At 37.5% G+C, this 20,054-nt stretch overlaps 1 pseudogene; it reads left to right on the top strand.

Annotated features, from left to right (window-relative positions):
- The first annotated feature begins 7,947 nt into the window (after window positions 1–7,947).
- Window positions 7,948–8,043, top strand: LOC124288580 (annotated as a pseudogene).
- Window positions 8,044–20,054: the final 12,011 nt, after the last annotated feature.

The following is a 20,054-nucleotide window of genomic DNA, read 5'->3' as shown; positions in this document are numbered from 1 at the left end:
CATTAGAAAAGAGCTGCGAAAGCCTTACATAGCTGGGGCTTCCGAAAATGGGCTCCACATAACGTGTCCTTGCGGTGGATTAACGCCGTATCTCTTTAACTGCGAGGGTGACACACCTGGACACTGAACCCATGACTTTTATAACTGGACCAAACACAAATACATCGAAATGGAATTCACAAACAATATACATTGTAAAAATATACATTAACATAATGAGATTTTCTGAATTATTTAAATTACTTAGGGAATCTACGAAAGCCTTACGTTGCTGGTTTTACGCTGCTTTTGGCAATATTCCAGCAATATCAGGGCGGAGAAGACCAGGAATGGGCTTAACACATTGTACCCATATTGGGAATTGAACCTGGGTCTTCGGCGTGACGAGCGAATACTTTAACCGTTAGGCTACCCCGCCGCCTTTCGCGAAAGACATCGAAGCGACGATGGTCAGCTGCATGATATCTTTATACGCATTTGCGTGATACATATGGGTACGAGGTGTGTGCAGTTGAGTCATTTAGACGATCATCCCTCAAGTTCAAATGTGTCGGGTGAAATCTTCCTTTTTGTCAAGAAATATTTACATGTCAATTGGAAAATTATATTTGATTCTAATTCAACTTAGTATGTAACACGACTTCTGATTGGTCAATGCTATAAATTTCCGACCGTATAATCAGCATATACGGTCGCAATTTGAAAACCGATTCACCAAAACCTTTGAAGGTAACCATACACTATTGGGGTAACACTGTTTTTCAGGGCATTGTCATTTGCAGAAACACTAGGTAAATTAACTCCCCTATCTCGCTACAATGGATGGAATTTGTGATAAAAAAGACAAAATAGTATCATTAATTTAATTGTAAGCTCAAACAATTTACTCGTAACGGGCTGTTGACCCAACACTGTTAGATCATGAAACAAGATTATGGAGCGTGACGTCACCTGCTGTGACGTCATTTTGACAACAGAACTGATAATGACCCGTTGTTGAGGAATCAGCGGACCATTATCATTTGCAACGGCCCGCTCTTTTCAAATAACTAGAGGGCGGTTTCATGATAATTCCGTCCATTTTTGCTGTAACACTATGATTTATTCATCATTGTCAGATTTAGTCAGTGTGCACATAATAGACATGTTGAAGTTTGAAAGGAACTACTCTTTCTGGTGATGGTGTAAGTTCAAGGAGTGATATGATTAACCTTTGACCTAGAGGAACTTTGACCTGGTTCAAATCATGAATTTCTTTCACGAAAAAACAGCGTAAAACGAGTGGAATTAGAATGGGGATCCCCTAAGTGAAAATATTCCAATTGCAGACAACTTGTTCAACACGAGACGATTGTTGGAAGCGTACAAAATGGTACACAAATGACACTTTGCATGGCTTGCTATGAGCTGAAAACTGACACATCGACTGCTGAGATCTAATCGTATTGAAGTAGAGCTTGTATTCGTACAAACACATTTATGATTTGTTGGAGATATCAGAAAACAAGGACTGTGCACGCAAAGTTGTCTGATAAAATGAGACTTATGACAAAACACTGAAGAACGAACACAAATGAACTGACGAATGAATTCAAGTGGAACTTTATGTATATATCAATGTTTGAATACACTTCTAGATTGTCTAGTGACGTCACCAAAACAGTCGAAAGTATAATGATCAAATATCTAATGACATTTTCTAAAGTACTTAAACTTGCTCGGAAAGGAAACATTCTTCAGTAATATATTCATTTAAACTTTTAAATTAACATACGCGAAATCATTATTTGAAGTTGTACGAAGACAGTACGAGAACCGAATAAGGAATCCCAATGTAAAAAGGCAGCAGGGTGACCTACTGTTTCAAGGTTTAAATGTATGTATTAAATTCCGGGTTAAGCGTGTGAAGCCAGATTCTGGTGTACCACGACTCTATCTGATCTTCTAATATTGCTAAAAAGCAATGTAAAACTACACTAACTCATTTACCCACTCATGTAAGAACATATTGTAGTGTCTCATACACCAAGCTGTCAACGGTGGAAACAGGTCTATTTCATTTACTTGAGAACTAGCAGAGGGAGCATTTCTCCGTAATGTGTGGACAATTTCAACCGTTTCAAATAATTGTCATTTGGCGAAAACCATTTCGAAGGTCCCTTGGTGATGTTTCTAATTTTCATATCAGACTCTTGTCAGAATTACCTCGTAAGTACTAATCCAAAGTCACCATATCGCCACAGTCATTACATATGCCTTAGTTGCAGATTTGTAGGCACCCAGTAGACATACATGCAAAACATCGAAAAAATAGGAGCGTTTGGTGACTTCCATGTCTTTAGATCACCTGATCGAGTGAATAAGATTTAACAGTGTTATGAACCCATTTGAGACACATAACGAACGACAGCTTGAAATGGGCAGAAATGATAGAATAGTTCTTTGAAGACATGTATTTTGGAATTTAGGAACGCAAATCATTTCACACCGATGAACCACTATTAGAGAACAACAAGTATACATGTAATCTGTGTCGTACTCCACTCCACACGTGATTGCATACATATATGTAACTGAATACACGCCATAATTCGTTTGTAAAAGGGCGGATGGTCTGGTCGTAAATGGCTCGCCCCTTAGTCCTAGAAAAGACCTAAGATGGAATCCTGGTGTTACATTATGTTTCAGAAGTGGTAAACACATGGTACTTGCATAACTCTCCTCTTACATTTACCTGGTAAATCGTGATATAACATGAATATTGTTCAAGTCGGTATTCTAACTCAAATCACTCACTCATTCACCCACTCATTGATTCATAAAGCAAATCACGATGAGCGTGTGCACCATAACTCTCGATACAGTGTTGCAATACACATTTAGATCCATGATTTCGTAGAAACTTTGCTTACTTTCAATTATTATTCAAACACATTTACAGAAACCATTCTATTTCTTTGAAACATTTTTCTGATCTGTCATTATCGTGTTTAAGATTGATTTTCTGATATCTGATATCGATCAGCTGAATCATACAGTATCTTTGAAGATTCCTGGTAGTTGACAAAAAGTCTGTTTAAAGAACTATAAGGAATAGTTCAAAAACAGAAAAGGAACATTTAAATGTCACAAAATGTACTTTTGTGAAATGAATCTCTGTTCTGAAACATTTACAATCTCATTCAGCATCACAACAGTGTTTTTCTGTGCTATAATGTTTGCCTATGCTACAATGTTTCTCTGTGTTACAGTATTTCTCTGTTACAATGTTCCTGTGCTTTATAGTATTTCTCTGTGTTACAGTGTTTCTCTGTGTTAAAATATTTGTATGTTCTACAATGTTTCTCCGTGTAACAATGTTTGTCTGTGTACAATGTTTGTCTGTGTTACAGTATTTCTCTGTTTTATAACGTTTGTCTGTTACAGTGTTTCCCTGTGTAACAATTTGTCTTTGTGTTAGAATGTTTCCAAATATTGCCAAGTCCACCATAACTAATAGGTATACTACACTTCCGATGTGTGTCTTAAACAATGTGCTTTTGACACAATTTCCAAAAGGGACATGCCTGGTATGTCTAAAAAAAGTTAAATGCAGCAAAATCCAGGGACCAGTTATTTCAAGTAGTCTCATTGGCATTAGTTGTTGCGAGAATAGGTTTACACAAGATATGGAATGATCATATATGCCTTGAAAAGTTCACATTAATCGTGTCACGTCACCATTTGAATGTCAAATCCCTGTCACGTGCTTTAGGTGTGAGTGAGTAAGTTGAATTTATTTGAAAGATTTTCCAAGTGCATGACGTTTTGTCAGCTGAATATACCAGGAATGCCCCAAGTGATGTAAGTCTCAGGCTCTCGGGATAGAAAACATAATAAAAGGCTTAACACACTTGCAGAGTCAGGTATTCACAATGCACGATATAGTTCCGGCTCAGACAGTGGTGCTGCCAGTTTCTCCATTTGTTTTTTGGTAATAGTACCAGATAATATAACGTCTTAAGCTGAAGATGCAAACTTGATCCTATACAAGCATTTTTCATGAGAAACTGCATCCGTGTTCCATACACTAACAACTGTAACACAGCGACAATGGGATTCAAGACTTCGAATAATAAATTTCGATAACCAAAGTAAAGAGATTGTAATTCTTGGTGCCACAAAACCTCGCCTTGGGATGACACAGAATCCTAAATTACTGATAATGCTAAACTTCCAGAGTGTAAAACGTTCAGTTTCAGAGTAAATCTGGGTGTTCTTCCCAAAGGGGTCTTAACGGTAAAGTCGTAAATCCCATAACTGAACATAGACTTACGACAGTGGTAACGCTGAGACATTGAACGACGTCACCCTGTTCATTTTTGGGAATACATTCAATTACAGGGTGAGCCCATGCGCAGCTGGTGATTGCAAATTTGCCCTGTCACTATGGTTAAGCCATGGTAGAATGGTAAAATTAAAAAGTTAACACCTCGGTGACCAAATTGATGCCCAATGAAATCACCTATTCTAATTTGTGCCACATGTTCCCTTATTTGTTCAGATGAACTTGTTGTAGTTACAACTTTTGTCTGTCCCGCCGATGTCACTATTTGGTACAGTACAACCGTTGTCATTACAGTGCTTCCTCATGTTGCCATGCATAGCAGGATACGCTCACCTTTTCGCTAACACCTGGTATTATGATTACTTGATAACAATACATAAACACACGCATGCATTTGATATTGCTGGAACCTCACAAGGATATTTCGTATTGATTTTCACTGGCTGTGTCGCTGATATTAATATTACTGAAAGAAGCTCACTGATGTAAACATGAGAAAAATCAATCAAGACCTCTATAACTGCACATTTGTAAAGAGATTAATCATCAGTTGTTCAACTCGTCCTTCCAGGACGTGAATTATTAATTTGCACCTGATATCTGTGGATTACCAAATGAATAGCTTAACGTTAAGGTTAAACTGGCGACCAATAACAAACCCTGTATTGAATCACCTCGTGTAATGTGTCAACTCGACACTTGGGCAAAAAATTCATTGATGGTTACAATATCGTCACTGTAAAACGATTTGTAAAACGTGATGTGTCACATCGCACAATCCAGTTATTTCAAGTTAAAAATACAATTGACAACAAATTGATTTATGTTTTTCTTTCTATTGTTTACCAAAGTCAAAACAATCCAGCGGTATGACCATAGTCTGAAAATGAACGAGCCAACATCATAAGCATTATGTCCAGGACATGTCATACCCACCACATCCTGGGCATTCCCATTACAACTCACCACACACTGTCACATTTATGTTAAATTGATTTGTAATCGACCATTTTGTTCATTTCCATAAATAAACAGATATCTGTATCACCAAAACAGTTTTCAATTTGTATCGCTTTATTACTACAGGCACTAATTATATTCCTTAAATCATTGCTGCAAAGATTCGGGGTGTAATACCTAATCAAAAATATATCTGATGGATAAAATGATATATCTGTCGACAGACAAGAATCTAATTACAAATCGTGGGAATCTTATTAGGATTTTCTTTTAAATTAAAATGACAAAAGTATTTCCATAATTGAAAGAAAGTCTTCCAAAGTATAGTCCATTGTACGAGAGGTGTTGTCGTATCCTCAGTTCCAATACAACTTTCAATAAATAAGTGGTAGAGAAGAATTACATGCTGCAACTGCAATATCTTATGTAAAGCGTTAATGAATGTTGGCTTGTATTCATTTGGGAATAACTAAACGGTATACAGTTGGTGAAATCACCCAAAATGTAAAAGGGATAAATTAATACACATATGTATAGCTGCTGTTGTGTTTTGCATTCCAACCAAGAAGTACTTTTGCCTTCTCGTCTAAAAGCGTCTGATTTAACCACAAACCTAACGCACATAAGACATAAACACTTGACGTGTTGCCTGCTAGTCCAATGAAAGTATCTTTTCTTCACTTTGCATGTACCACAATTTTCCTCTACGCCTTTGTTCTTCAGTTCGCCACATGTTCTATTCTTAATTAGATTACAGATCAGTATCGCCTGACACATGTTGGATCACATAGCTGCTGTTTCAAACCTGATGCCAAAAGTTTCATTAAACTTTAAAATGCTTGTAAAACAAGATTATTTGGGTCAGCAGCCAGACAGAACTGTCCAAATGTTTCTTGATCACCTTAATGTACTGCAAGAACATAGCCTGTGGAGGCTGAACTCATTGAAAAAAGTTTTCAATTTAATCAATGCAAATGCCATCAAGATATAAATGGAAGAGCATCCCTGTCTAAAGGGAGCAAGCCACGGGGCCCTCACAGGGCAGTGTTGATAAGATCATCACACAACTGTTATTCAGGATGTCTGAGCCGTCACGCAACTAACATTTAAGACGAACGGAGTTGTTATTTTATGAGAATCAATCTTGTTAGGCAATCGGGTTTGCTATTGTACATTGGATGAAGAATATTACGTCGTTAAAACCATAATGGCAACATTCTTGAATGCAAAATGACAAATGAATTTGATCAAGACTTTAAGCCATGTTAGGTGCATGCACTGCTGCAGTAGATGTTTATGGCAGAGAAGAAAAACGTGTTCAATAAAATGACAGTTAGGAAGAAATTGGATTTAGATTTCTTTAGTTTGACAGTTCAGGAAATAATAACCATAATGCAACTTTTTCGATATACTGGTGTCAGAAGAATGAAAAATACTCTATCGTGACTGTCTGCCATCAGTGCTAGGAGTGTCATTTCGAAGATGATTGGACACAGCAAGACATTAGAAAAAATACACGAAAGCCTTACATAGCTGGGGCTTCCGAAAATAGGCTTCACATGACGTACCCTTGCGGGGAATCAACGCCGTATCCCTTAAGCTTTCCAACTGCACGAAATCTGACAGGGAATTACAGTTCTATAGATACACCTAAATTAATTAAGAAGACGATTTTGACATTTTCACAAAATAAACACTGAGATATGTACGTACTTTATCCACTGGTCGTGTGAGCGTTCGTCGAGGCTCAACGAGCGACCAGACTGTCTTGTCATGACTAGTCAATAGATTCAATGTAACCTCGAAAACACTCACTGAAATGGGAACAGAAAGAGTTTGTATTGTTAGGATTGTCGTATTTGGGCATGGAATGTATCCTTTGCTTGATTTCTTTTATGTTATAAATCTCTGTAGTCCCATGTATACTTCATTCTGAAATAGTCATGGGAACTGTATCTGATCTGTTAGTCAGGGTGGATTTTTGGTGATGTCTCCAAGATCAAGGAAATAAGATCAAAATGAAGACTTGAAAATACTCACTGAAATTGGAACAAAAAGTGTTTGCATTCTTAGGATTGTCGTATTTGGACCATAAAATTTATGATTTGCATGAATTTGTTTTGCGATTTGAATCACTTTAGTCCCATGTAAACCTTGTTTACTGACAAGGGCAAACTTCTTCTCGTTAGAATTGCAGAGCATCTGATCGTCACTAAGTACAACAATATCCTTCCAAAATGAATTTGTTGTACCCTAAAGTAATTGAACTGTCCGATATCAGCTTATGTGATGTATGGCAGAATGTGACCTCAGATTCACTAAAGGTTTGTTGTTTTGCCTGTGACCATAATGTTCCAAGCAAAACAAAGCTAAGGCCAAAATAGTTATTTGCGAAAGAGTGAGTGATTGAGTTTAGTTTTCGCCGCAGTTAGCAATATTCCAGCAATATCAAGACGGGGGACACCAGAAATGGGCTCCACACATTGTACGCATGTGGGGAATCGAACCCGAGTCTTCGGCGTGACGAGCGAACGCTTTTACCACTAGGCTAACCCACAACCTTTCGCGAAAGACATCGAAGAGACGTTGGTGAGTGTGATGTTGCAGAATTGTAACCTCTTTTGGACTCATTTGTATGATAGCGTCATACACAATTGCGTATGATAAAACTTTGAGGGATCATTTCTATAGTATACATCGCCATGACTTCAGGTAAAACAGACAGTCTACCAAGCCACGAGGACGAATGTGTGTGCAGTTCAGTCATATAGACCATCATCCCTCAACTTCAAATGTGTCGGGGATATCTTCTCTTTTTTCCAAAAGTAATTACATGTCAATTGGAAAATTATATTTGAATGAAATATTCCAACTGCAGACAACTTGTTCGACGCGAGACGATTGTTTGAAGCGTACAAAATGGTACACAAATGACACTTTGCATGGCTTGCTATGAGCTGAAAACTGACACATCGACTGCTGAGATCTAATCGTATTGAAGTAGAGTTTGTATTCGTATACACGCATTTGTGATTTGTTGGAGATATCAGAAAACAAGGACGGTGCACGCAACGCTGTCGGATAAAATGAGACTTATGCCACCCACTTCACACCGAAGAACTAAGACAAATGAACTGAAATTCAAGTGCAACTGTATGTATATATCAGTGTATGAAAATTTTCCAGATTGTCTGCTGACGTCACCAAAAACAGTTGAATATATAATGAACAAATATCTGAAGATATTGGTAATTCAAGGAGAGACTGAAACTAGATCCGCATATTGGTTTTTAAGAGGCGGAACCAGAGCCAATCATCAGCAGAATATTGTTGTACATGAAAATATATGACATTTATGCAACTAAATTATTTTCCTGTCGGTTCCAGAGGATATACCTGTGAAGAGTCGGACAACTACGCATAAACGAGAGGGGGTTGGGGGTGAAATGTACGGGGTAGTTGGCTGCGAGGGATACGCGAAAACACTGGGATGATCTTAGCATTGGCGTGAGGCAAGTGTATTTTTGTTACACAGACTATGTTTACGTCGCGTTTATTGTAAAATACAGAGAGAAAGAAAACATGTTTACAACATGCTTTGACGTTTTTATCATGTAAACGGTTTGTTCATTATCCCACGTGGAGGAATAACAGATGTTCGCAGGCTGTCGCTATTCTTAGACAGCCAGGTAGACAGACATATGATATTTCAGAATGGAAGGTTGCGTCGGATTTCAAATGAATTACAACGTTAAACTTCGAGGGAGGTTGCACGTTAATATAGAAGTACACAGTAAACAAACTTTAAGGTGAAAGTATTAGTACTAAATTCTATGTTTGATATGATCGTACGTCAATTTAAGTGCTGGCATCAAAGCGAGCAGGTGAACGATGACAATGATGTATATTTCTGAGTTAATCTTCAGTTAAAGAAGTGGTGGCAATCTATCAGAATTTTATCAGCTATAGTAATTACGGGCAAAAGAAAAGTGAAGGGTCATTTCTTCACAATTTCTCTTCGACGTTACATGCTTAATTTATCCTTCCCCATCTGTACGAGTTGACTGGCTGTGTATGGCTTATGTCAACATATTTTGTATTATCTGAGATGTATTTTTTATGTAAACTGACAGTCTGACGTACGAAGTGCAATGGTAGTTTTAACCATTGTATTGAGAAGTTTGTGAAGAGTGGATTGCACACTTTTAAGAAAAGTTTCAACCTTTTCATGCCTTTTACACACCAAAATATGGGCTTGAACCCGTGACATTTATCACCACTGGACGAAACACAAATACATCGAAATGATATTCAGAAACAATATGCATTTTTAGAATATCATTAACATAATGAGGTTTTCTAAATTATCTTTATTTGATTAGAAATGAAATAAATTTAAGAAATATATTAATTTAGAATTTAGAATTAATTATAACTATCGTGAAATCATTAGATGAATTTGTTATCCGAGAGAGAGTAAGGAGTCAATATACATTAGCAAAATCGTCATGCGCTGTACATAGTCCAAACGTAAAATGGCGGCAGAGTGACCTATTGTTTCAAAGATTAACTGATCAGTACTTATTAGATTCCGGGTATAGCGTGTGAATACAGTTTCTGGTGTATCACGACTCTATGTGATGTTGCAATATTGCTAAAAAGCGACGTAAAGCTATATTCACTCATGTACTCAATCATGTAAGAGCACATTGTATTGTACATACACCAAACTCTCGCAAGATGGAAATAGGTCCATGTCATTTTCTCGCAGCTGGAGCCTTTCCCTGTGTTGACAACTTGCATTTCCCTGTGTTGACAACTTGCATTTGCCTGTGTGGACAGCTTGAACCGTTTCAAGTTATTGTCATTTGGTGCATACCATTCAGAAGGTGCTTAGGGTGATGTTACTAATTTGCAGATCGGGCTCCCGTAAGAACTACCTTGAAACTCCTAATCCAAAGCCACCAAGTTACCACCGTCATTACACATGCTTAGTCGCATATTTGTGCTTGTATGAAGGCACACTAAGAAAAACTAAGAGGGTTTGGAGACTTCCACCAATGTCTTCAGATACAGCTACACCTGATCAAGTGAATAAGATTTAACAGTGTTATGAACCCATTGGAGACACATAACGTGTCGCAGCTTGATATGGGCAGAAAAGAGAGAATAGTCTTTTGTAGACATTTATTTTGGGATATATCATCTTTTTGCAACGAATGGACCTCACACCATTGAACCACCATTGGACAACGACAAGTGTACATAACCTGTGTCGTACTCCTCACTGTGAATGTATACATGTATATATGCTACTGAATACAATACAATACACGTCATAATTCGTTTGTAAAATGGTGTATGGTCTGTTCGTTAAAGGCTCGTCCCATAGTCCTAGAAAAAAACTAAGATCGAATCCTGGTGTTACATTATGTTTCAGAAGTGGTAAACGTATGGGACTTGCATCACTCTCCTCTTACATTTACCTGGTAAATCGTGATATAAGAGGAATATTGTTCAAGGCGGTATTTTAACTCAAAGCACTCACTCATTTACCCACTCATTGATTCATAAAGCAAATCACGATGAGCGTGTGCATCATAGCTCTCGATACAGTGTTGCAATACACACTGAGATCCATGATTTCGTAGAAACTTTGCTTACTTTCAATTATTATTCAAACATATTTACAGAAACCATTTTATTTCTTTGAAACGTTTTTTTCTGATCTGTATTTATCGTGTTTAAGAATGATTTTCTCAACCTAGATATCGATCAGCTGAATCATACACTGTCTTTGAAGATTCATGGTAGTTCGCAAAAAGTCTTTTTATTTAACACAATGACAAATTATTAAGTGTAGTTCAAAAACAAAAAAGGAACATTTTAATGTCACACAATGTACTTTAGTGAAACGAATCTCTTATCTGAGACATTTACAATCTCATTCAGTGTTTTTCTGTACTACAATGTTTGCCTATGCTACAATGTTCCTCTGTGTAACAAAGGTCTGTGTTACAGTGTTTCTCTGTGTTACAATGTTTGTATGTTCAACAATGTTCCTCTGTGTAACAAAGGTCTGTGTTACAGTGTTTTTCTGTGTTACAATGTTTGTATGTTGACCAATGTTTCTCTGTGTAACAAAGGTCTGTGTTACAGTATTTATCTGTGTTACAGTGTTTTTCTGTGTTACAATGTTTGTTTGTTAACCAATGTTTCACTGTGTAACAGTATTTCTTTGTGGTACACTGTTTATCTGTGTTATATTACTTCACTGTATTACAATGATTGTTACAATGTTCCCTCCATTTCCTTGTGTTAGAATGTATCCAAATATTGCTAAGTCCACCAGAACTGATAGATATACTATAATTCCGATGTGTATTACGTGATGTAGCAAAGTCCTGGGACCAGTATATATTGGCTTTAGCTTTTGCGAGAAAAAGTTCGCTCTCAAAGTTCACATGATCGTATCACGTCATCATTTGATTGCCAAATCCTTGTCACGTGCTTTAGGTGTGAGTGAGTAAGTTGAACTTATTTGAAAGAGTTTCCAAGTGTATGACGTTAAGTCATGTACCAGGAATGCCCCAAGTGATGCAGATCTCATATTCCCGGAATGTAAAACATAATAAAAGGCTTAACAGACTTGAAAGTTTCAGGTATTCACAATGCACGGTATCGTTCCGGCTCAGACAGTGGTGCTGCCAGTATCCCCATTCGTGTTTGGGTAATAGTAGAGATAGTGTAACCTCTTAAGCTGTAGATGCATACTTGGACCTACACAAGCTTTTTTATGAGAAACGGTATGCGTGCTCCATACACTAACAACTCGAACACAGAGACAACAAAATGGAAATCATGACTTCGAATAATAAATTCTCGATTACCAAAGTAAAGAGATTGTAATTCTTGGCGCCACACAACCCCTCTTTCAGATAACTCAAAATCCAAAAACACTAATAAGGCCTAGCTTCCGGAGTGTAAAGCTCTCAGTTTCAGAGTAAAATCTGGGCGTCGTTTCGGAAAGGGGTCTTAACGGTAACGTCTAAACCCCCATAACGTAACATAGACTTACGACAGTCGTAGTGCTGGGAATTTGAACGACGACAGTTTGTTCATTTGTTGGAATACATTCAGTTACAGGGTGAACCCATGCGCAGCAGGTGATTGCAAACTTTACCTGTCACTATGGTTAACCCATGGTAGAATGGTAAAATTTAAAAGTTAACACCTATGTGAGCAATGCCCAATGAAATCACCTATTCTAATTTGTGCCTCATGTACGCTTATTTGTTCAAATGAACTTGTTGTAGTTACAACTTTCGCCTGTCACGCTGATGTCGCTATCTGATACAGTACAATTGCTGAAATTACTGTGTTTCCTCATGTTGCCATGCATAGCAGGATACGCTCACCTTTTCGCGAACACCTGGTATTATGATTCCTTGATAACAATACATAAACACACGCATGCATTTGATATTGCTGGAACCTCACAAGGAGAGTTCGTATGGTTTTTCACTGACTTTGTCGCTGTTATTAATGTTACTGAAAGCAGATCACTGATGTAAACCTATAATAAATCAACAACTCTGAAGCCAAATATATTTAAAGAGATTAGTCATACCTTGTTCAACTCGTTCTGCCAGGACGTGAATTATCCATTTGCACCTGATATCAGAGGATTGCCAATGAATAGCTTAACGTTAAAGCTAAACTGGCGATCAGTAACAACCCAGTATTTGATCACCTCGTGTAATATGTCAATTCAACACTTGGGCAAAAAACCCATGTATGGTTACACTGTCGTCACTGAAACTAAAGCTTGTGAAACGTGATGTATCACTTCGCACAATCCAGATATTTCAGGTTAAAAATACGACTAACAACAAATCGATTTATGTTTTAATATTTGCTGATTAAGCCAAAGTCAGCAAAATGCCAGCGTCATGACGGTAAACGAGCCTAGATCAGACAACCCTATGGTTGACATAATGGGCACTGTGTCCATGACCCTTCACATCGTGGACCCATTACACTCACAAACACACACTCTCACATTAATGTTAAGGTGAATCGTAATTGATCTTTTTGTCCATTTCCATAAACAGACAGGTATCCGTAACACCAAAAAGGTTTTCAATTTTAATCGCTTCATTACTACAGGCCCTGATTATATCCCTTTAATCATTGTTTCAAAGTCTCGGTGGTGTAATACTTAACAATATATATCTGGTGGATAAAATGATATATCTGTGGACAGACAAGAGTCGTATTACCATTCGCCAGAATCCTATTACATGTTTTCTTTTAAATTAAAATGACAAAAATATTCCCATAATGTAAAGAAAGTCTTCAAAAGCATCGTCCATTGGACGAGAGTTTTGTCGCATCCTTAACTCGTATAACATTTCCAATAAATAAGTACCAGAGAAGAATTATGTGCTGTAATCGTAATCACATATGCAAGAGTTAATGAATTTTTACTTGTATTCATTTTGGTGTAACTAAACGATATACAATTGATGAAACCACAGAAAATGTAAAGGGATACATTAAGCTATAATAAGTTTTGCAGAGACATGTGTACAGCTACGGTTGTGGTTTGTATTGCAACTAAGTATTTTACTTACTAGTTAAAAAGTTCTTGATTTAACCATAAATGAAACTCCGTTAAGAAAGAACAGCTTGACGTGTTGTCTGCTTGTCCAATGATAGTATCTTTCTTTATTTTGCATTGACCACAAATTTCCTCTTCGCCTTTGTTCTTCACGTCGCCACATGTTCTATTCTTCATTAGATTACAGACTAGTATCGCCTGACACATATTAGATCTCGTTGCTGCTGTTTCAAAATTGCATCAAATTTCAAAATGGTTGCAAAACAAGATTATCTGGATCATCAGCCAGACAAAACTATCCAAATGTTTCTTGATCACCTTAATGTAGAGCAAGAACATTGCCTGTGGAGTCTGAACTCACTGAAAACAGGTTTCAATTCAATCAATGTAAATGGAATCTAGACATAAATGGAAGAGCATCCCTGTCTAAAGAGAGTAAGCCACGGGGCCCTCACAGGGCAGTGTTGATAAGATCATCACACAACTGTTATTCAGGATGTCATAGGCGTCACGCAACTAACATTTAAGACGAACAGGGTTGTTATTTTATGAGAATCAATCTTGTTAGGCAATCGGGTTTCCTACTGTACATTGGATGAAAAATATTACGTCGTTAAAAGAAAAATGGCAACATTCTTGAATGCAAAATGACAAATGAATTTGATTAAGAGTTTAAGCCCTGTCAGGTTCATGAACAGCTGAAGTATATGTATATTGCAGAGAAGGAAAACGTGTTCAATAAAATGACAGTTGGGAAGAAATTGGATTTAGATTTCTTTAGTTTGACAGTTCAGGAAATAATCACCATCATTCAACTTTTTCTATATACTGGTGTCAGAAGAATGATTTACCCAGAAGTGGAGAGAATGTTGGGTCGAGGTTTAACAAGTGACCAGCCTGACCTCTCATGGCAAGTTAATAAATGCACATATTCCTGAGCGTCCAAACACTCACTGAAATAGGAACAGAAAGAGTTAATTTTGCATTGTTAGGATTATCGTATATGGGCAAAAAATGTATTTCTTAATGTTTTAAATCTCTTTCGTTCCATGCATATCTCATTTACTGAGAAGCGCATCAACCCATGAAGATCCGGGTCAGAATTGGTCTTCAGCATCCCGTGTTTGTTACGGAGGCGGCTAAAGGGATTGGGTGGTAAGGGATAGTCGACCTGCTTGACACATGCTACGATACCCCAGTTGGATAGATCGATGCTACTGATGTTGATCACTTGATTCTTTGGTCCAGACTCGACTATTTACAGACAACTGCTGAGTGGAAATCAGCCAGCCAGCCAACCGACCAAAGACGAGCGCAACACAACGTACTTCTCGTTAGAATTTAGAACTTGTAATTTCTTTGTCATAACAACAAGATGACCTTCTGCGGTCTTCCGCTCCGTTGCAGACCTTATACAGAGAACGTCTGATCGCCACTAAGTACAACATCCTTCAAAAAATGGAACTTGGCGTTTCGACCCTAAAAGCAATTACACTGTCAGATATCAGCTTATATGGTGTTTGGTAGAATGTGACCTCAGAGTGAATAAACGTTTGTTGTCTTGCCAGTGGCCATAATGTTCCAAGCATACAAGGTTAATGGACAGTGCACATTTATCATAACATCAGCCCAAACGGAAGGCCAAAATGGTTATTCGCGAAAGACATCGATGCTCCATTCCTGAAGTGTGATTTAGCAGAATTGTAACCTCGTTGTGATGCAATTGCCTGATAGCTTTACATGTGACTGAGACATGTAGGTACCAGGTATATACAAATGCGTCCTATAGACGATCACCCCTTTACTTAAGATTTGCTGGGGGAAATTGTCTTTTATTGTTCAAGAAATAATTTCAGACAGATTGGAAAATTAGATTTGAATGACATATGCCAATTTCCGTTTGAAGGAAACAACGTGTTGTGCACGAGACGGTTGTTCCAAAATCAATCGAAAGTCCTTACAACAAATGGCACTTTGCACGGCTTTCTATGAGCTGAAAAATGATGTCCGATACTTTGGCAGCTGAGAACTAATGTTATTGCACCAGAGAATGTCTGATTTGTTTGCAATGTCAGAAAACTGAAGTTGCATTCAAAGTTGTCTGATAAAACGAGACTTCTGCAAACACACTGGAGAGCTGACACAAATGCACTGAAATTTAAGTACAACTATATGTATATTATAAATGTATGGAAACACTTCCAGACTGTCTGGTGACATTACGAAAACAGTCGAAAACATATTGATCAAATATCAGAAGATTTACTAAAAGTTTTCAAGGACAGACTGAAACTAGATCCGTATATTGGTTTTAAGAGGGGAACCAGAGCCAATCATCAGCAGAATAGTGTTGTACATTTATGCAAATAAAATGTTTGTCTTACAGTTCCTGAGGAGATACCTGATAACTGTCGGACACCTACGAAAAAACGAGGTTCGAGGTTCGAGGTAGGGGTGGTTATTTGGGCGAAGATTACGCGAAAACACTTGGATGATCTTACCGTTAGAGTGTACTTTGGGACTATGTTTACGCCCGCGTTTATTATAAAATACAGAGAGAAAAATAACATGTTTACAACATGACGTTGTTTTCATGTAAATGGTTTGTTCATCATCACATGTGGATGAATAATAATGTTCGCAGGAAATCACTATTCCTAGCCATCAAGACAGACCGATGATATTTCAGAATGGAAGGTTGCGTCGAATTTCAAACGAAAAACAGGGAGGTTGCGCATTAATAAAGAAGTAAACAAACATTAGAGTGAAATTATTATTGCTACATTATGTTTGACATAATCGTACGTCAATTTAAGTGCTGGCATCAAATAGGCGAACAGGTGACCTGTGACTGTGATGTATGTTTCTTAGTTAATCCTCGGTTAAAGAAGTGGTGGCAATCCATCAGTATTTAATCAGCTGTAAGAAACGGGAAGGATAATTTCTTCACAATTTGTCTTCGACGTTATATAGCTAATTTACCCCTTCCCCATCTGTACGAGTTGACAGGCTGTGTATGGCTTATGTCAAAATATTTTGTTTTATCTTAGATGCATTTTTTACGTAATCTGACAGCCTAGCGTACGAAGTGCAAAGGTAGTTTTAACAATGGATTTTAGAAGTTATAAAGTGTGGTTTAAGCAAAGTTTCAGCCTTTTCATGCCTGGACACACCAGAATATAGGCTTCAGATATTGAACCTGTGACTTTCATCACCACTGAACGAAACACAGATACCTCGAAATGAAGTTAACAAATAATATACATTTTTAAAATATACAATGACATAATGGTCTTTTTCTTAAATATTTAAATTTGCGTAAACGAAATATTGTTCAGTACTACATTTAGTGAAGATTTTAAATTAACATACACGAAACTATTACATGAATTTGTAATCTAAGAGAGTACGAGAACCGAATAAGGAGTATAAAGGGCACGCTTGCTAAAAAGCAACGTAAAACTATACTCACTTATTTGCTCATTCGTGTATAGAGCACATTGTAGTGTCCCATCGCACGATGGTATAAGAGATCCGAGATCCGAATAAACAGTCAATATACATAAACAAAACATCATGCACTCTGCATAGTCCTGCGTAAAATGGCAGCAGGGTGGCGGGTATAGCGGGTATAGCGTGTGAAGCCAGTTTCTGGTGTATCACGACCCTATCTGATGTTGCAATATTGCTGATAGGCGACGTAAAACTACACTCACTCATGTGTTTACTCGTGCAAGATCATATTGTAGTGTCTCATATACCAACCTCTCGCATGATGGAAACAGGCTTATTTCATTTAGTGGAGAACTCGCAGAGGGAGCATTTCCCCGTAATGTGTCGATGACTTGAACCGTTTCAAATAATTGTCATTAGTCGAAAACCATATAGAAGGTCCGTTGGGGGATGTTTCTAATTTGCATATCGGACTTACTCTTGTAAGTACTAACCTAAAACCACCATATCGCCACAGTCATTACATATTTGTTAGTCGCAGATTTGTGCTTTTATGAAGGCACTAGTAGACATACACGCAAACATCGAAAAACTAAGAGCGTTTTGGGACTTCCACCTATATCCTTAGATACAGTTACACTTGATCGAGTGAATAAGCTTTAACAGTGTTATGAATCCATGACACATAACGAAAGGCAGCTTGATATGGGCAGAGAATGAGAGAATAGTTCTTTCAGGACATTAAGTTTGGAATTCGAACGAAGCCTGCCATATAGAGATGCAACTCATTTTACAAACTAAATTCGGAGCCTCACACAATTGGAAAACCATTTTACAACAACAAGTGTACAGATAATCTGTGTCGTACTCCACACTGTGAATGTATACATGACGGTATATATGTTACTGAATACAATGCAATACAAGCCATACTTCATTTATAAAAGGGTGTATGATCTAGCCAATAAACACTCGCCCTTGGGCACAGAAGAGACCTAAGATCGAATCCTGGAGTTACATTTTCTTTCAGAAGTTGTAAACGTATGGGACTTGCATCACTCTCTTCTTACATTTACATTTTAAGTCGTGATATAACAGGAACACTGTTCAAGTCGGTATTTCACCATTCTCTCATTCATAAAGCAAACCTAGATGAGGGTGTGCATCACAGGATTTGATACGGTGTCACAATACATATTAATGATTTCGCAGAAAAAAACTTTGCTTACTTTCAATCATTATTCAAACACATTGACAGCAACGATTTTGTTTCTTTGAAACGTTTTTCTGAACTGCCATTATCGTCCTTAAGAATGATATTCTCAACCTAGATATCGATCAGCTGAATCATACACTGTTTTTGAAGATTCATTGTATCTGGCAAACAGTCTGTTATTTAACATGCTGACAAATTATAAGGAAAAGTTCAAAAACAAGAAAGGAACATTTAAAAATCACAAATGTACTTTTAGATAAAACATGTAGCTGAGACATTTACAATCTCATTCAGTATTACAGTTTTTTTATGTGCTATTAATGTTTGCCTGTGCTACAATGTGTCTCTGTGTTACAGTATTTCTCTGTTTCAATGTTTCTCAGTTTTAACGTTTTTTCTCTGTGTTACAGTGTTTCTCTGTGTTATAATTTTTCTCTGTGTTACAGTATTTCTCTGCTTTAAAGGTTTTTTTCTCTGTGTTTCAACGTTTGTATGTTCTACAATGTTCTACAATCTGTGTAACAATGGTTGTCTATGTACAATGTGCGTCTGTGTTTGTCTTTGTGTTCGAACATTTTCATGTCGGGGTGGGGGTGGGGGGGGGGGGGTGGGGGTTAAAAACGCTAAGTTAGATGTTAAGTCCAGGGACCAGTTCTACCAAGTAGTATTTATTGGCGTTAGCTTTTGCGAGAATGCCTTTACTCTCAATCGTTACAAATTGAAAAAACCCGTGACAACATATAGAAACAATATATACCCCTCTAAAGTTCACATAATAGTATCGCGTCATCATTTAATTGTCAAATCCTTGTCACCTGCTTAAGGTGTGAGTGAGTAAGTTGAATTTATTTGAAGGATATTCCAAGTGTATGACGTTTTGTCAGTTGAATGTACAAGGAACGGCTCAAGTGTTACAGATGTCAGACTCTCGGGATAGAAAACGTAATAAAAGGCTAAACACACTCTGCAAAGTTTCAGGCATTCACAATGCACGGGATAGTTCCGATAGTATCCCCATTCGTGTTTGGGTAATAGTATAGGCCACTACCAGATAATGTAACGTCTTAAGCTGAAGATGCATACTTGGTCCTATAGAAGCTTTTTTATGAGAAACGCTATGCGTGTTCCATACACTAACAACTCTAACACAGAGACAACAAAATGGGAATCACGACTTCGAATAATAAATTCTCGATTACTGACGCCGCCGGTTCCAAATGAATTCCCGTGCTTCAAATACTCAATAACACCCGGAAATTCGCCAATACATGATGTTTATCTCCTAATTGGACGAGGGATTTGTCGTATCCTTAACTCGAATAAACTTTCCAGTAAACAAGTGCCAGAGAAGAATTATATGCTGTAATCGTTATATCATATGCAAGAGTTAATGAATTTTTACTTGTATTGATTTTGGTGTAACTAAACGGTATACAATTGATGAAACCACCCAAGATGTAAAGGGATACATTAAT

This window comes from Haliotis rubra, unplaced genomic scaffold (genome assembly GCF_003918875.1).
Source record: "Haliotis rubra isolate DU_JTF1 unplaced genomic scaffold, ASM391887v1 Scf42, whole genome shotgun sequence".
Taxonomy (NCBI): domain Eukaryota; kingdom Metazoa; phylum Mollusca; class Gastropoda; order Lepetellida; family Haliotidae; genus Haliotis; species Haliotis rubra.
This window is presented reverse-complemented; position numbering and strand designations above follow the sequence as displayed.